At 47.4% G+C, this 12,674-nt stretch overlaps 1 protein-coding gene across 1 annotated transcript in view; it reads right to left on the reverse strand.

Moving 5' to 3' along the window:
* Positions 1–12,674, reverse strand: part of HEMK1 (HemK methyltransferase 1, mitochondrial release factors N(5)-glutamine) — a 42,983-nt gene that overhangs the window by 13,354 nt on the left and 16,955 nt on the right.

The following is a 12,674-nucleotide window of genomic DNA, read 5'->3' on the forward strand; positions in this document are numbered from 1 at the left end:
CCTAACATTATATTAGTGTTTTTAAAAATGATTTAATGGAATAAAACAAACATTTCCATAACACAGTATAATAAAACAAGATGATTGCACATGAAACTGCCAATCTGTTGTGTACAGCTTGCTCATTCTTTTTAAATATATAAAGTTATCATGTAGATTCTTCCCCTCCCTCTCTGAGATGGCTACCATTAAACACAAACATGCATACATGTGTAAGATCATTCTATACGTGTTTTTACTTCTCCGTGCTCTGGATACAGATAGCATCTTTCTTTGTATGTCTCTTGTAGTTAATTTGGATATCGATAACAGTCAAAATGAGTTATTTGCTCAAAGTTGTTCTTCAAACAATATTACGGCTGCTGTATAGCACATTCTCTTGGTCTGCTCATTTCACTCTTTCTTATTCCATGTAAGTCTATCTATGTTTTTCTAAGATCATCCATAACAACATTAGCTTTCTTGGCAGTCACATCATACATGATTCCTGTTGAGCTTGTGGTCCACTAAAACCACCAGATCCTTTTTAGATTCACTACTGTCTAGCCATGCTTCCCCCAGGGACAGCAGGTTCTCCTTTCTTGACTCCTCATTCTTGCTTCCACCAAACGTGATAGAATCTCCTTATTTCTCCCTCCACAGCAACTCTTATATATGACCCCTTCTCTCCTTCTGCTCACATAGCTCTCCTGACCCATCCCCGCCCCCACTCCCCACCTGTCCATCTTCACCTGTGGAGTTCCCCAATTGGTGAGAGAGAAAAATTCACAGTAGCAACACCAGGGGGTGACATGGTATCGGTACGCCAGGCAGAACCAGGATACCCTGAGCAGGTGGTACATTTGGAGTAAAGGCAGCCTGGAGGCCTGTGGGCAGTGTGGCACCCCACCCAATACCCGGTGCAATCATCTGCAGCTGCCAACTTACTTTCACCGGAGGTGTTGGGGTCACTCTATTGTGTCAACCAGGGATGGAGACTTTTAAACCACACTTCCTGGGGAGGACCGTGGGCTGGCTACACGTGCGTCCTCAGAGTTCCCCAGGGGTGGTGGCCAAAGCCACGTTACTAGAAAGCCCAGTCTTCTTCCATGAGAGGGGTTGGAAAGGCTTAGTTTGCCATGTATTGATGACTGGGGACTAAACAGACCCTCCAACTATATCCCAGCTGATCTCCCTATGTCTCCCTGAACCCTCAAAGGGCTTTGCTCTCTACCAGCTCTGAAGTCTTACTATCTTAGAGGATTGTTGATAAGGACCTTGGAACAGAGAATGTCAAAAGTGAAAGAGACCACCAAGGTCCTTTGGGCCATCCTCCTCATGCTACAGATGGAGATATGAAGGTCCATGGAGGCAAAAAGAATTTGTTTAATGTTCCACAGCTCATAAGTGGCAGGAAAGTTTGAACCTTAAGCCTTCTAACTTGGTGTTTAATGCTGTCCAAGGTGAGTCCTTGCCAAGTTGCTTAGCAAAGGAATTTCTAGTATGCTCAAGAATGTAGGGACAGAGGGGCAGCTAAGTGGTGTAGTGAAGAAAGCTCTGGCCCTGGAATCAGGAGGACCTGCGTTAAATCTGGCCTCAGACACTAGCTATGTGACCCCCGGCAAGTCACTTAACCCCAATTGCCTCTCTTCTCCCCCCTCAAAAAACAAAGGAACATTGGGACAGAGTAGATTATTACTACTGATGACTAACTGGAAGGAGGGGAAATGTGGTGATGAGGAAAGCACATTGTATTTACAGTCAGAAAATCCAGGACCAAAGCCCATGTTTGCTATTTATCCACTGGATGACTTTGGGTAAGACTCTTCCCCCATCTGGGAGGGACCTCAATTCTCTTCCCATGGATTGAGGGGGATGGGTGATGACCTCTAAAGGCTGAGAAAGGAAAAGGGAAAGGTGTGCAGACAGCAGCATCTGTTGCTTCATCTCCGCTTTTGAGGCTGCTGGGGGGTGGGGTGCATGCTCAGCAGAGCCGTGGGGACTTGGTGAGCCAGCACTGTGGTCTGGGCCTCCTCATTTCTGAGAACTGATACTTCCAGGGAAGCCCTAGGTACCTACTGTGGTCATGTACATAAAGCTCACCCCCACCCCCACCTCCTCCTCCCTGACCCAGCCTGGATTTCAATTCTGCAGCCTCAGAAATGCAGAGAAGCCACAGGTGAGGAAGTAAGGGGGAAAGGGGAAGGGGTCACCAATTACAGTGAAAACCTCATTCAACATAATGTTTACCATGTCAGGGTGCTGATTGTATTAGGGAGCCAGGGAGCCTTAGAACTGGGGTTGTTAAAGAGAATGTTAAATGGTAAAGAGAATGTCAATTATGCCAAGGTTACAGGTTAGATAGGATGGCAAAGGGCAATCCCTCGGCCTGAGCAGGGCCTGGACTTTCCTGTTTCCAAGCTCTGTCTTGACCATACTCTCCTTTGAGTCTTACAATACCCACGGAGTGGGCAGGGCAAGGATTTGTTATCCCATTTTACAGACAAGGAAACTGAGGCTTGTAGCCCAGGGCTTTCTCTTTCCACTATAACACACACCAACTTGGTTATGGATGTTTGCAGAATACAAAGTGGCATAGTAGGTAAGAGCGCTGGACTTGAGTTCAAATCTCATCTCAGATACTGGGTGACAGCCTCAATTTCCTCTTTTGTACAATGGGGATAATCATAGCACCTACCTCACTGGATTGTTGAAAGGATCACATGAAGTTAACATGTACATCCCTTTGTAAGCCTTAAAGCCTGATGTAAATGGAAATTATTAATATTTCAGTCATCCCCACAGGGTATGACTGGGGAAGGAATCCCCCTAGTATAGGTACATGTCCATGAATGTTCAGGCATCCCACCATTGCTCTGTCCTTACTCCAATGTGTCCTCCCGACCACTAACACAAGAATCTTCCTCTTGCACAGATCTTGCTGAACCCCTCCATTATTCAGACTTTCAAAGGTTTCCTATTAAGTTCTATTGAATGGAATTTCAATTTTTCTAGTTGGTATTCAAGAGCCTCCCAAATCTGACACTCTAACTTTCTGGCCTTGTCTGGCGTGACCCTCCTCTAGGAACTCAATGTTCCAGACAGACTGGACCACTGTCACCTACATCTGCCCTGTACTTTTCCATCTAGACTTATGCTCAATTCCTTTGTCAATCCTTTCCCTCTTTCCACTAATCCTTTAAAGCCCAAGTACCTCCTCTAGGTAGACTTCCATGATCTTCTCTGATGTGGAACATCTAGTATAGTTATCCCAGGATGGTAGATTTACAGCTGGAAGGTACCTCAGAAACCATCTAGTCCAACCTTTTCATTTTATAGATGAGCTCATTGAGGCAAACAGAGGATAAGTGATTTGCCCAGGGTCTCACAGCTAGTAAGTGTCTGATAGGGCCAGACTTGAGCTCAGATCTTACTGACTCTAAGTCCAGCGCTCTCAAATCTGAAATGCCATTCTGCCCCTAAGACACATGGGACACTGGAGAAAAAAGAAACCATCCTTTATTCAAAAGAGGCCCTGAATCAAGGTATAAATTGGCTGCACCTCCCTAACATTCTTTATTATGCTTTCTGCCAGATCTACCACAGCCCACCCAATGGCTCAGGGGGTGGAGCCCTTCAGCTTGGTCACCATTGGCACCTTTAAACCACAAGTCTATGCTCACTTTGGACAAACTTTGGTATCCTAAGGAAACACTTGTTCTATTGGAGGTCCATCTTTTTTCCTTTAGTTTGTCTCCTGCAATGTCACCAAAGGCAAGCTCCTGATGCCAAGGGCACATGCCACACCAACTGATGGCCCATAAGCAAATCTGGTCTTCCTTTAGGGTAGTCAATCACCTCTGCTAGTTTTCACCTTGTTCATGGAGGGAACCTCGGCTCAAAGGAGGTAGCCAGTCAAGACTTGATGGGCTCTGAGATGTGACAAGGATGCCCGGGGACTCAGACCGATTCAATTCATTTTCATCCAAGCTTCCATTTAACTTGTCAGGAGTAAGGATGACCAATAATCCAAGGGAAAGAGACTCAGCCTTTGCTGAGCTCACAGCTAGTGAGAGATAGGACAGGGATGTATACACAGTCTCTGGGATGGGGAAAAGAGGTCCAGGGAGACACAGGCCAGTGGACTCCTGGGAATCTCAGGATGCCTGGTTTCCATATCCAGACACTGGACTTCCTAAGTGGCTGTGGCCAGGGTAACAGACAGGTAGCTGCCTTCCACATAATGGGCAGGGGAAGATTCCCCTTAGACATCAGGGCCCTGGGGTGAAAGGCTGGGACATGGTTCCTCTGAACCCAAGAATATGAACCCTAAACATGGCAGTGGTCCCAAAATGCCCCTAAGACTCACCAGATTATGATAGGAGCCTAAGAAAATGCTATAGAGGCTTTGAAAGAGGAAGAGATTAGTCCTGGGCATCAGGGTAGGGGACTTGGGGAGAAAAGAGAAGGTGTCATTGAGGTTATCAGGTATGAGTAAAGAAGGGGAGAAGGATTATACATGGCTCTAAATACGGCATAGAACTTGGACAGTGGCTAGTGCCACCTCCTCACATTCAGAGGAGAAAACCAAGGTGCTGAGATGTTGTGTCCAAGGTTACACAGAGATTGGGTAGTAAGACTGGCATTCAAACACACATCTGTTGAGGACAAATCGAGCACTTGCAGGGTGATGGATTTAGACCTAGAAGGGACCTTAAAGTCCTGGTCCCAGATCCCTTCATTTTATAAGTGAGGTGCTGAGGCCAAGAGGAATGAAGTCACTTGCCAACAGTCACATCAGCAGTGACAGGTGGCGCCTGCACCTTGGCCTTCTAAATACTGTGTTCTTTCCACTGCACTATCCTGCCTCGAAGCCAAGCAGAGGAGAAAGGGGTAAGTGAAGGCATCAAGACGGGGGAAAGTATTTGTCATTTAGCTCTGCAAGGGTAGGGTCTGCCTATGTATGAGTTCATTGTATTCTCTCACACTGTTTAGCGTGGTGGGGGTGTGAGACAGAACACTGTACTGAAACTCAAACACCATCTCCCACACTTTCTAGCTAGATGACTTAGGGGAAAATCCCTTTACAGGACCATCAGCCTAGAATTCTAAAGGTCCTCGGAGATCCCTGAGTCCAAACTCCCTTATTGTACAGGGGAAGAAACCCAGAGGTCAAGTGACTTGCCTCAGGTCCCCTGACCCCATATCCACCACCCTCTCTACTACACTATTTTGCTGCTTCTTTACTGCTTTATCATCTGTAGAATGGGTATAATCATACTTGGGCTGTTACCTCTGTCTCAAGCCTGCCAGTGAGGAGAGCACTTTGCAAGCCTTAAGGGGATGGAGAAATGGAGACATTATTATTATTAATTATATTATATTACCATTAGGAATTAGAGTGAACTCAGTCACTGATATGTGTTGATTCTCCTCCTGACTGGCAGACAGGGAAATGTGCATGCCTCTGGAGGAGCTGGGTGCAAAGGGCCACACATCTGTCATATCAGTACACATGTGGTTAGGAGCTCCAGGATGTAGTGGGGAAGTGTCAGTCTCGGTCCCAGGGTGGGGGGTGCAGGCTGAGTACAAGCAGCTGCCAAAAGCTGGGCGGCTGTACTTTCCCCCTGCTGGAGGGTCTAAAGGCAACCCACACTTTGTGGGAAACTTTCACCAACTTTCACTTTAGAAACAGGGGTGGGGGGATGTGGGGGGATGCCCCCCCAGGCCCAGCCTTTATCTCTTTGTCAGGGGTGCAGCACAGGGGCACCATAGGCAAAAACAGGATATTTGCTCTTCTGGGGCAGCTGCCTCTTCTCCATCTGTCAGCCACATCGCGTTTCCATGGCAACCAGCTACGATGGGGAAAACATAAGTGTGTGACCTTGGAGAGGGGAGAGTGAGGCTGTTTTGGAGGGGAGCCATCATCTCCCCTTCCCCTTTGTCCTCAACTCTCTCTCTGAGAACTCTGGGCTGAGCCCGCCAGTCTCTGGGATGGAGAAGGGAGGCCCAGGGAGATACAGGCCAGTGGACTCCTGAGAGTCTCAGGGTGCCTGGTTTCCAAGTCCAGCCACTGGACTTCCTAATTGACTGTGGCCAGGGTGACAGACGGGTGGCCATCTTTCATATAAAGAGCAGGGGAAGATTCCCTTCAGACACCAGGGCCCTGGGGCGAAGGGCTAGGGGGCATGGTGCCTCTGAAACCAAGAATATAAATCCTAAACATGGCAGTGGTCCAGAATGCCCAAAGCATGGCTCTCAGATCCCCGCAGAACCCACAAACTTGTTTTCCCCTTGTAAACATTTCATCACAGCTGCTCAAACAAGTGACTTATCCTCTCTGAGTTTCAATCCCTTGAAACACCGTAATTAAGGAGAGATGCCCAAAGCCTCTGAAATCTCTCTGCCATGTCCCTCCTCTTGGATCCCACCATCAACACCTTCTTCATCTGTTACCTGGGATATTGTGAAGAACACAATCCCTGAAATTCATTCATTCAGCACAGTCTGTCAGAGTAATCTTCCTAACTTACAGGCCTGCTCATGGCACTCCCTGGCCGCCCAGAAATCTAGCAGCTCCCCACTGACTATGGCAAAATGCAAACTCCTCCGCTTGCTCGCAGCATTCCTCTTCAGATACCTTGTGCTCCAGTTTCACCTGGTTGTCTGATCTTCTGTTGATGTTCCCCATTTATATGTATTTACAAAGGCTCCCCCAACCCCCCACGTCTGGAACACACATCTCCCTCCAAGTTGTTCCTTATTGGAATTCTTCCTGTCCTTCAAAACCCAGCTGAAGCGATAACACCTTCCCAGATCTCTCTGGGTAGAAGTCGTTCCTCCCTCCTTGAATACACTCACAGACCATTTGAAGTGGAAGAGAATTCTGAGGTCAGCCCCTTGATCTTTGTGGTTGTTGACTCATTTCAATGGTGTCTAACTCTCTGTGACCCCATTTGGGTTTGTTTTTTGGTTTTTTTTTTTTGCAAACATACTGTAGTGGTTTGCCATTTCCTTCTTGTTTTCCAGATGAGGAAACTGAGGCAAACAGGATTAAGTGACTTGACCAAGGTAACACAGCTAGTAAGTATATGAGACCTAAATTGAACTCAAGATGAGTCTTCCTGACTCCAGGTCCCCTCCTCTATGCACTGTGGCCCCAACTAGCAGTCACTGATCTTACTGATGACGAAATGGAGGTCCTGAGAGGCCAAGACCTGCCCAAGGTCATACGGAAAAATCAACAACTGACCTAAAAAAGAGATAACGGGAGGTACCTCCTGCTTTCCTCTGCAGGGCTTGGTGACTGACCCCCCATACTGTGGTGCTTGGCTGTCACTTTGTTTTGCTACCCTGCTTTTCCCCCTTTTTTATTCTTGTTACAAGTGATGGGTCTATCAAGGTGGGGAAGTAGGCAGGGAAGTGGGCAGAGAAAGGACGTCTTGGGAATCAGAGGTGACAGAAAGCAAAAGACCTGAAATCAATGCGATTTTTAAAAAACACAATTGAAATACAAATTTAAGACTTTTTTTTAAAAAGTCAGTAGCAAATAAGGAAACTGAGGCCTTAGACAGAGATCATATTTTATCAGATCACTGAACCGGGAAGTAAGGGGACACGGTGTAGAGTCTCCACTCTGAGAAGCAAGCGTGATTTAATAGACAGGACGCCAGAGTTAGAGTCTAAAAGACCTGAATTCAAATCCTGCCCCTGACCCTGGGCAAGTCATTTAGTTTCCTGGCGCTGAAGTTTCCTCCCTATAAAATGAGGGGGTTGGATTTGATGCAGAGGAGGGGAGGAGATAAACACTTGTATGGTATCTGCTATGTGGCAAGTGCTGTGCTGTGCACTTTTTATAAATATAATTGTATTTGTATTGTATTGTTGTAAAATGTATTGATCCTCAATCAACACCAGGGGGCAGGTGCTATTTTTATCCTCATTTTACAGATGAGGAAACTGAGGTAGGTAGAGGTTAAGTGATTTGTCTGAGGTTGGATTTGAACTCAGGCCTTCCTGACTCCGGGCTCAGCTGCTTCTGAGATGGTCTTTAAGTTACCTTGCAGCTCTAAAGAGATAACCTATAAAATCAAGGGCTTGCATGTGATGGCTTCCGAGGTCCCTTTCAGCTCTAAATCTACTACAGCAAGGCTTTGGTCATGCTACTGTGAAGTCACTCCCCTTGTACCCTCAACACTGGAATAGAAAGGAAAAGAAAGGAATTTTAGTAAGGGCAAAAAAATTGACCCATTTGTGTCCAAACCTCTCCCTGACCTGATGGAAAAACCCTCTGTAGCCCTTTCAAGGAGGCAAGAGATGCCAGGTATCTGAAAGAGATATTGTGTAAAAGATGGAGACAAGTCATTCTGTTTGGCCCCTGAGTTCAGAGCAAGGACGATGGGTGCATGTTGTAGGGAAGCTGGTAGAAGCTGAGAACAAAGTTCCCACTTCCTAGCAGTTATCACTGCCTCTAAGGATTAGCATCAGTGGCCAGGAGAAGCAGTGAGCTCCCCATCCCTAGGGCTATTCAAGCAGATACTGGATGACCACTGTCCTGGAGTGGAGTCAGGGGGATTGAGCTCAGGTACAGTTAGACCAGATATCCTATGAGGTTCCTCCCACCTCTGAGCTTCGAACCCCCTGCCTCACCCAGAGGTGTGAGAGAACATCTATGAAGTTACCGGGTAAAAAAAGCCCAAATGGTGGGTTCTCCTTCATTAGTACTGCACAAGGACTGTGACTCCTTGATCAGAAGGATTGCTTGAACAGAGGAGAATCCCAGCCCCTTCCAAACGTCAGGTGAGAGCACCCATGGCCAAACATTACCCTCTGGTGGTATCTGGGGACAAGGTATCGAGGGTCGAATAATGTGCAAGGCTTTGGGGGTGCCAAGACCAAACTGACCAGGACATGCTGTAATGGAGAAGACTCTAGGGAAGGTCTATAACCTTACTGCCCCAGCAGAAAGGGAGCTCCAGGAGGCCAGGCCCTAGTTAGTTTTTGACTGAATACCCAGTGCCTATTTCTGCAAATGCTTGTCGAATGAATAAAGCCCAATATTAACAGGAGTTACGATGGCATTATTTTTTTGCTCAGTGGTTTCCGACTCTTTGTGACCCCATTTGGGGTTTTCTTGGCAAAGATACTAGAGTGGTTTGCCATTTCATTCTCCAGCTCATTTTACAGAAGAGGAAACAGGCAAGCAAGGTTCAGTGACTTGCCCAGAGTCATATACCTAATAAGCGTCTAAGGCGAGATCTGAACTCAGGAAGAGGAGTCTTCCTGACTCTAGGCCTGGCACTCTATCCATTGTACTACCTAGCTGCCCACTGTGCCACCAGTATTATTATATCAGTATTATTAGAGCTCGGAGTGGCCTTGGAGATCTCTCCTAAGCATCTCACTTTACATGTGGGGAAACTGGGGCCCAAAGAATGGAAGGATTTGCCTTTCAGGGATATAGCAGAGACAAGGCTCCCTGTGATAGAGTGGAAAGAATCCTGGACTAGTGGTCAGAAGGTCCAGGTTCTAATCCCAGCTCTGTAACTACCTGTCTGTGTAATCCTGGACAAGTCCTATCTTCTCTGTGGGCATCAGTCTCCTTTCTCTGTACAACAAAGGGGGTCAAACCAGATAATCTGTGAGGTCCTTTCCAATTCTAAATCCTATGAACTCTGACCCCATCTAGACTCTAAATGGTAGATCAATTGTGTCTCCAGGGAGAGTCACCCAGAGGACCCCAGTGGAAAACAGCTGAGTAGAGAAACAATGTGGTGTAGGGCCATCCTTGACCATTTTCTTCCTCCCTCATCACTCCCTTTAGCCTGTCCAGCTAGATAGGCTCTCCAGCTGGAACACAAAACACACACACACACACACACACACACACACACACACACACACACCCCTATCTTTTTTTCATAGTCCAAGTTGATCATGCGTGCTCTTTCTCCCTGCCCCCCACCACCCCCAGGGTAAAAATTATACATATGCAAACATTCCACCCTCCCGTTTCCCACCACAGCCCACGTCCTCTCTGATTCTAGGTATCTGGTATCTCCGGGCGGCCTCTGCCCCTCCCATCATCCCTCTGCTGAGATGCTACTGCTTTGGTCTCTCTTCCCCACCCCCAGCACCACATGGCTTCTCATGGGCCCTGGTATCTCTCCATTTCTCAGAACCGTGGCTGTAAGTGAAAGCTAGTACACTGCCTTCCAGCATCCAAACCACAGCCTTTCATGCCCCTACCCCCAACCCCCACCCCAACCTGCATCTCCACCCACTGGCTGCACGAACGCATGGCTCTGCCCGGCCAGCCCAGACATATTCGGGAAATGGCTAGTGTACAGTAGCTGAGTGGCTGGGCCCCACGGGCAAGAAACCGCCAGTGCAAAGGAGAACTCATTCAGCTCACCTTGAGGCTGCTCCTTTGACGATGGAAAGGGGAATTAGCAGTCATCTCATCTCCCTCCCTCATTTTAGAAAGGAGGAAACTGAGGTCTGTAGGGGGGAAGGTACTGGGTTACAGTTTGACTCTAGCAGTCAGGAGCAGAGCTGGGCTTTGAACCCAAGATCTATCACCCCAAATCCAGTGTTCTTTCAACCAGCCTTCTCTGGGGCTAGGATCAGGTCCCACATGATCCAGAGGAATTCAGTTCCTCAGAGCGCAGTAATGATGGTGGAGGGGGCAAGGAGCGAGTCAGACAGAAAAAGTCTCTTGTGGTTTGTAGGAAGGCATCTCACTCTGCTCACCATGGAAGAAGAAAAGTGTCCTCATGACCCATCCCTGATGACCCCAAATGATCCCAGGAGTTACTGACTTATACTCTCTGCTCTACTACCAGCTTGTTGTCTCATCACAGTGCCTCTAGACAACTAAGGAAGGAGCCTTGGACCAGTGGCCTCTCCTTCTCTGGGCCTCAGTTTCCTAATCTGCCAAATAAGGAAAAATAATGCTTGCCCTGCCTCCTTCCCAGGGCTCTTTTGAGGATAAAATAAGAGGAAAGATATGTTAAGATGGACTGGTCCTGGCTCTGTTCCAAACCTAATGTGTCCTATTTTGGGTCTCAACTTCCTCATCTCTATAATGGGGGGAAAATAATGAACCATCTGAGCCATTTTAAGTGTAGAGAACCAGCTATGCCCTGGTGGGTAACTCTTCCTCGCACATTTCAAGTTTCTATAGCAACCAGAGCTAAGGAAGGGATAGGGAATTAAGAAGGAGAATTCTCCTACTCCCCAACCCCATTTGGATTTAGGTTTTTCCCAAATATATGTAAGAGAGTTGGAGATCTGCACTAAAAGACCCCAAATGAAGTATGAAATTCAGCCTTTTCTCCATCTTTGAGTAAGAAGGAAGGCTAATGTAATATAGGATCAGCGAACCAAGCCAGGAGCTCCAGACAACATAATATTGTAGATGGGGCACTGGACTGGGATAGGGAAGATCTAGCTGTGTGACTTTGGATATGTCCTTTAACGTCTCTGTGCCTCAGTTTCCGCATCTATAAAAAGAATCAATCTTCTCTCAGCTCTCTTCCAAGCTATAAATCTATGACACTATGATCTGAACCCTCAGAACTCCTGGGGTTGGGTCTTTCTGCTAGTTACTGCCTGTGTGAACTTGGGGAAGTCTTTTTCCTGTTTGCCTTAGTTTCTCCATTTGTGAAATAAGTAAGGCTAGACTAAATGACCTTCAAAGGCTCCTCCAGCTAATTGTCTATAATCTTTGAGGAGGACAAAGCAGAGATAAGGACTAGGAAAGGATGGGAAAGATCTGAGTTTGGTTATTCTGTATTTCTCCGTACCTCACCCAGATCTCCCAGGGAATGTTTGCGTGCGAGGCTTTTTCCAGAAACACACATTCCTAGGCTAATGCTCTGGGGACTGCCCTGCCTGGCCCCAGCCCAGCTCTGCCCTGCTTGGCCTTTTCTGCTGCAGGTCAGTCAAGAAGAAAGGCTGGGATACCAAGAGATCTCCGAGGAGCAAGATCCTTCCCCTCTAGACTACAGAGTTCAGAAGATCATAGATAGGAAACTGAGGCCCAGGGGGGAAAATGATCTGTTTATGGTCTCCCAGAGACCATAAGAGCAGAAGGGCCAAGATTCCAACATCATGGCCAAAACAGAACTCATTCTGCCATGTTGTGATGTGTGTTGTCAGTGATTTCCTGGGTTTGCCTAACCCTGAGGGAGACTAGAGCCAGGGCCATAAAGAAGCCTCCCCAGAGTCACAAAATGAAGCAGAAGGATAATTTATACCAAAATCCCCCAGCAGAGATGAGGAAGAGGGGAGTACAGGAAGGCGGCATGACTCATAAAACAGGGACCAATGCCCTCACTTTACAGGTGAGGAAATAACCTCATAGAAGTCAGATGGCCTGCCCAAGGCCACACAAGAAGCACACCGCCAACCTGGGACCCAAAGCCCAGTACTCTTTCCATGACCTCATGTTCCCTTCCCCAGAGGTTGTTTCAACACTCCTTCCCCAGCCATGGGGGACTGGGGCCACTTCCATGCGTCAAGCTTCCTGGTCAGGTCAGGATAATCAGGGTTGCCTCACACCAGTTGGTCAATCTGCGACTGGGGATGGCCTCTGTGGAAAGGGGGCGGCTATGTATCATCTATCCATAGGCACAAAGGGGGCACCGTGGGAAAGTAGAACCTGAGAATAGGAGTTTTAATTCTAGCTCTGG

This window comes from Notamacropus eugenii, chromosome 1, assembly GCF_028372415.1.
Source record: "Notamacropus eugenii isolate mMacEug1 chromosome 1, mMacEug1.pri_v2, whole genome shotgun sequence".
Lineage (NCBI taxonomy): Eukaryota > Metazoa > Chordata > Mammalia > Diprotodontia > Macropodidae > Notamacropus > Notamacropus eugenii.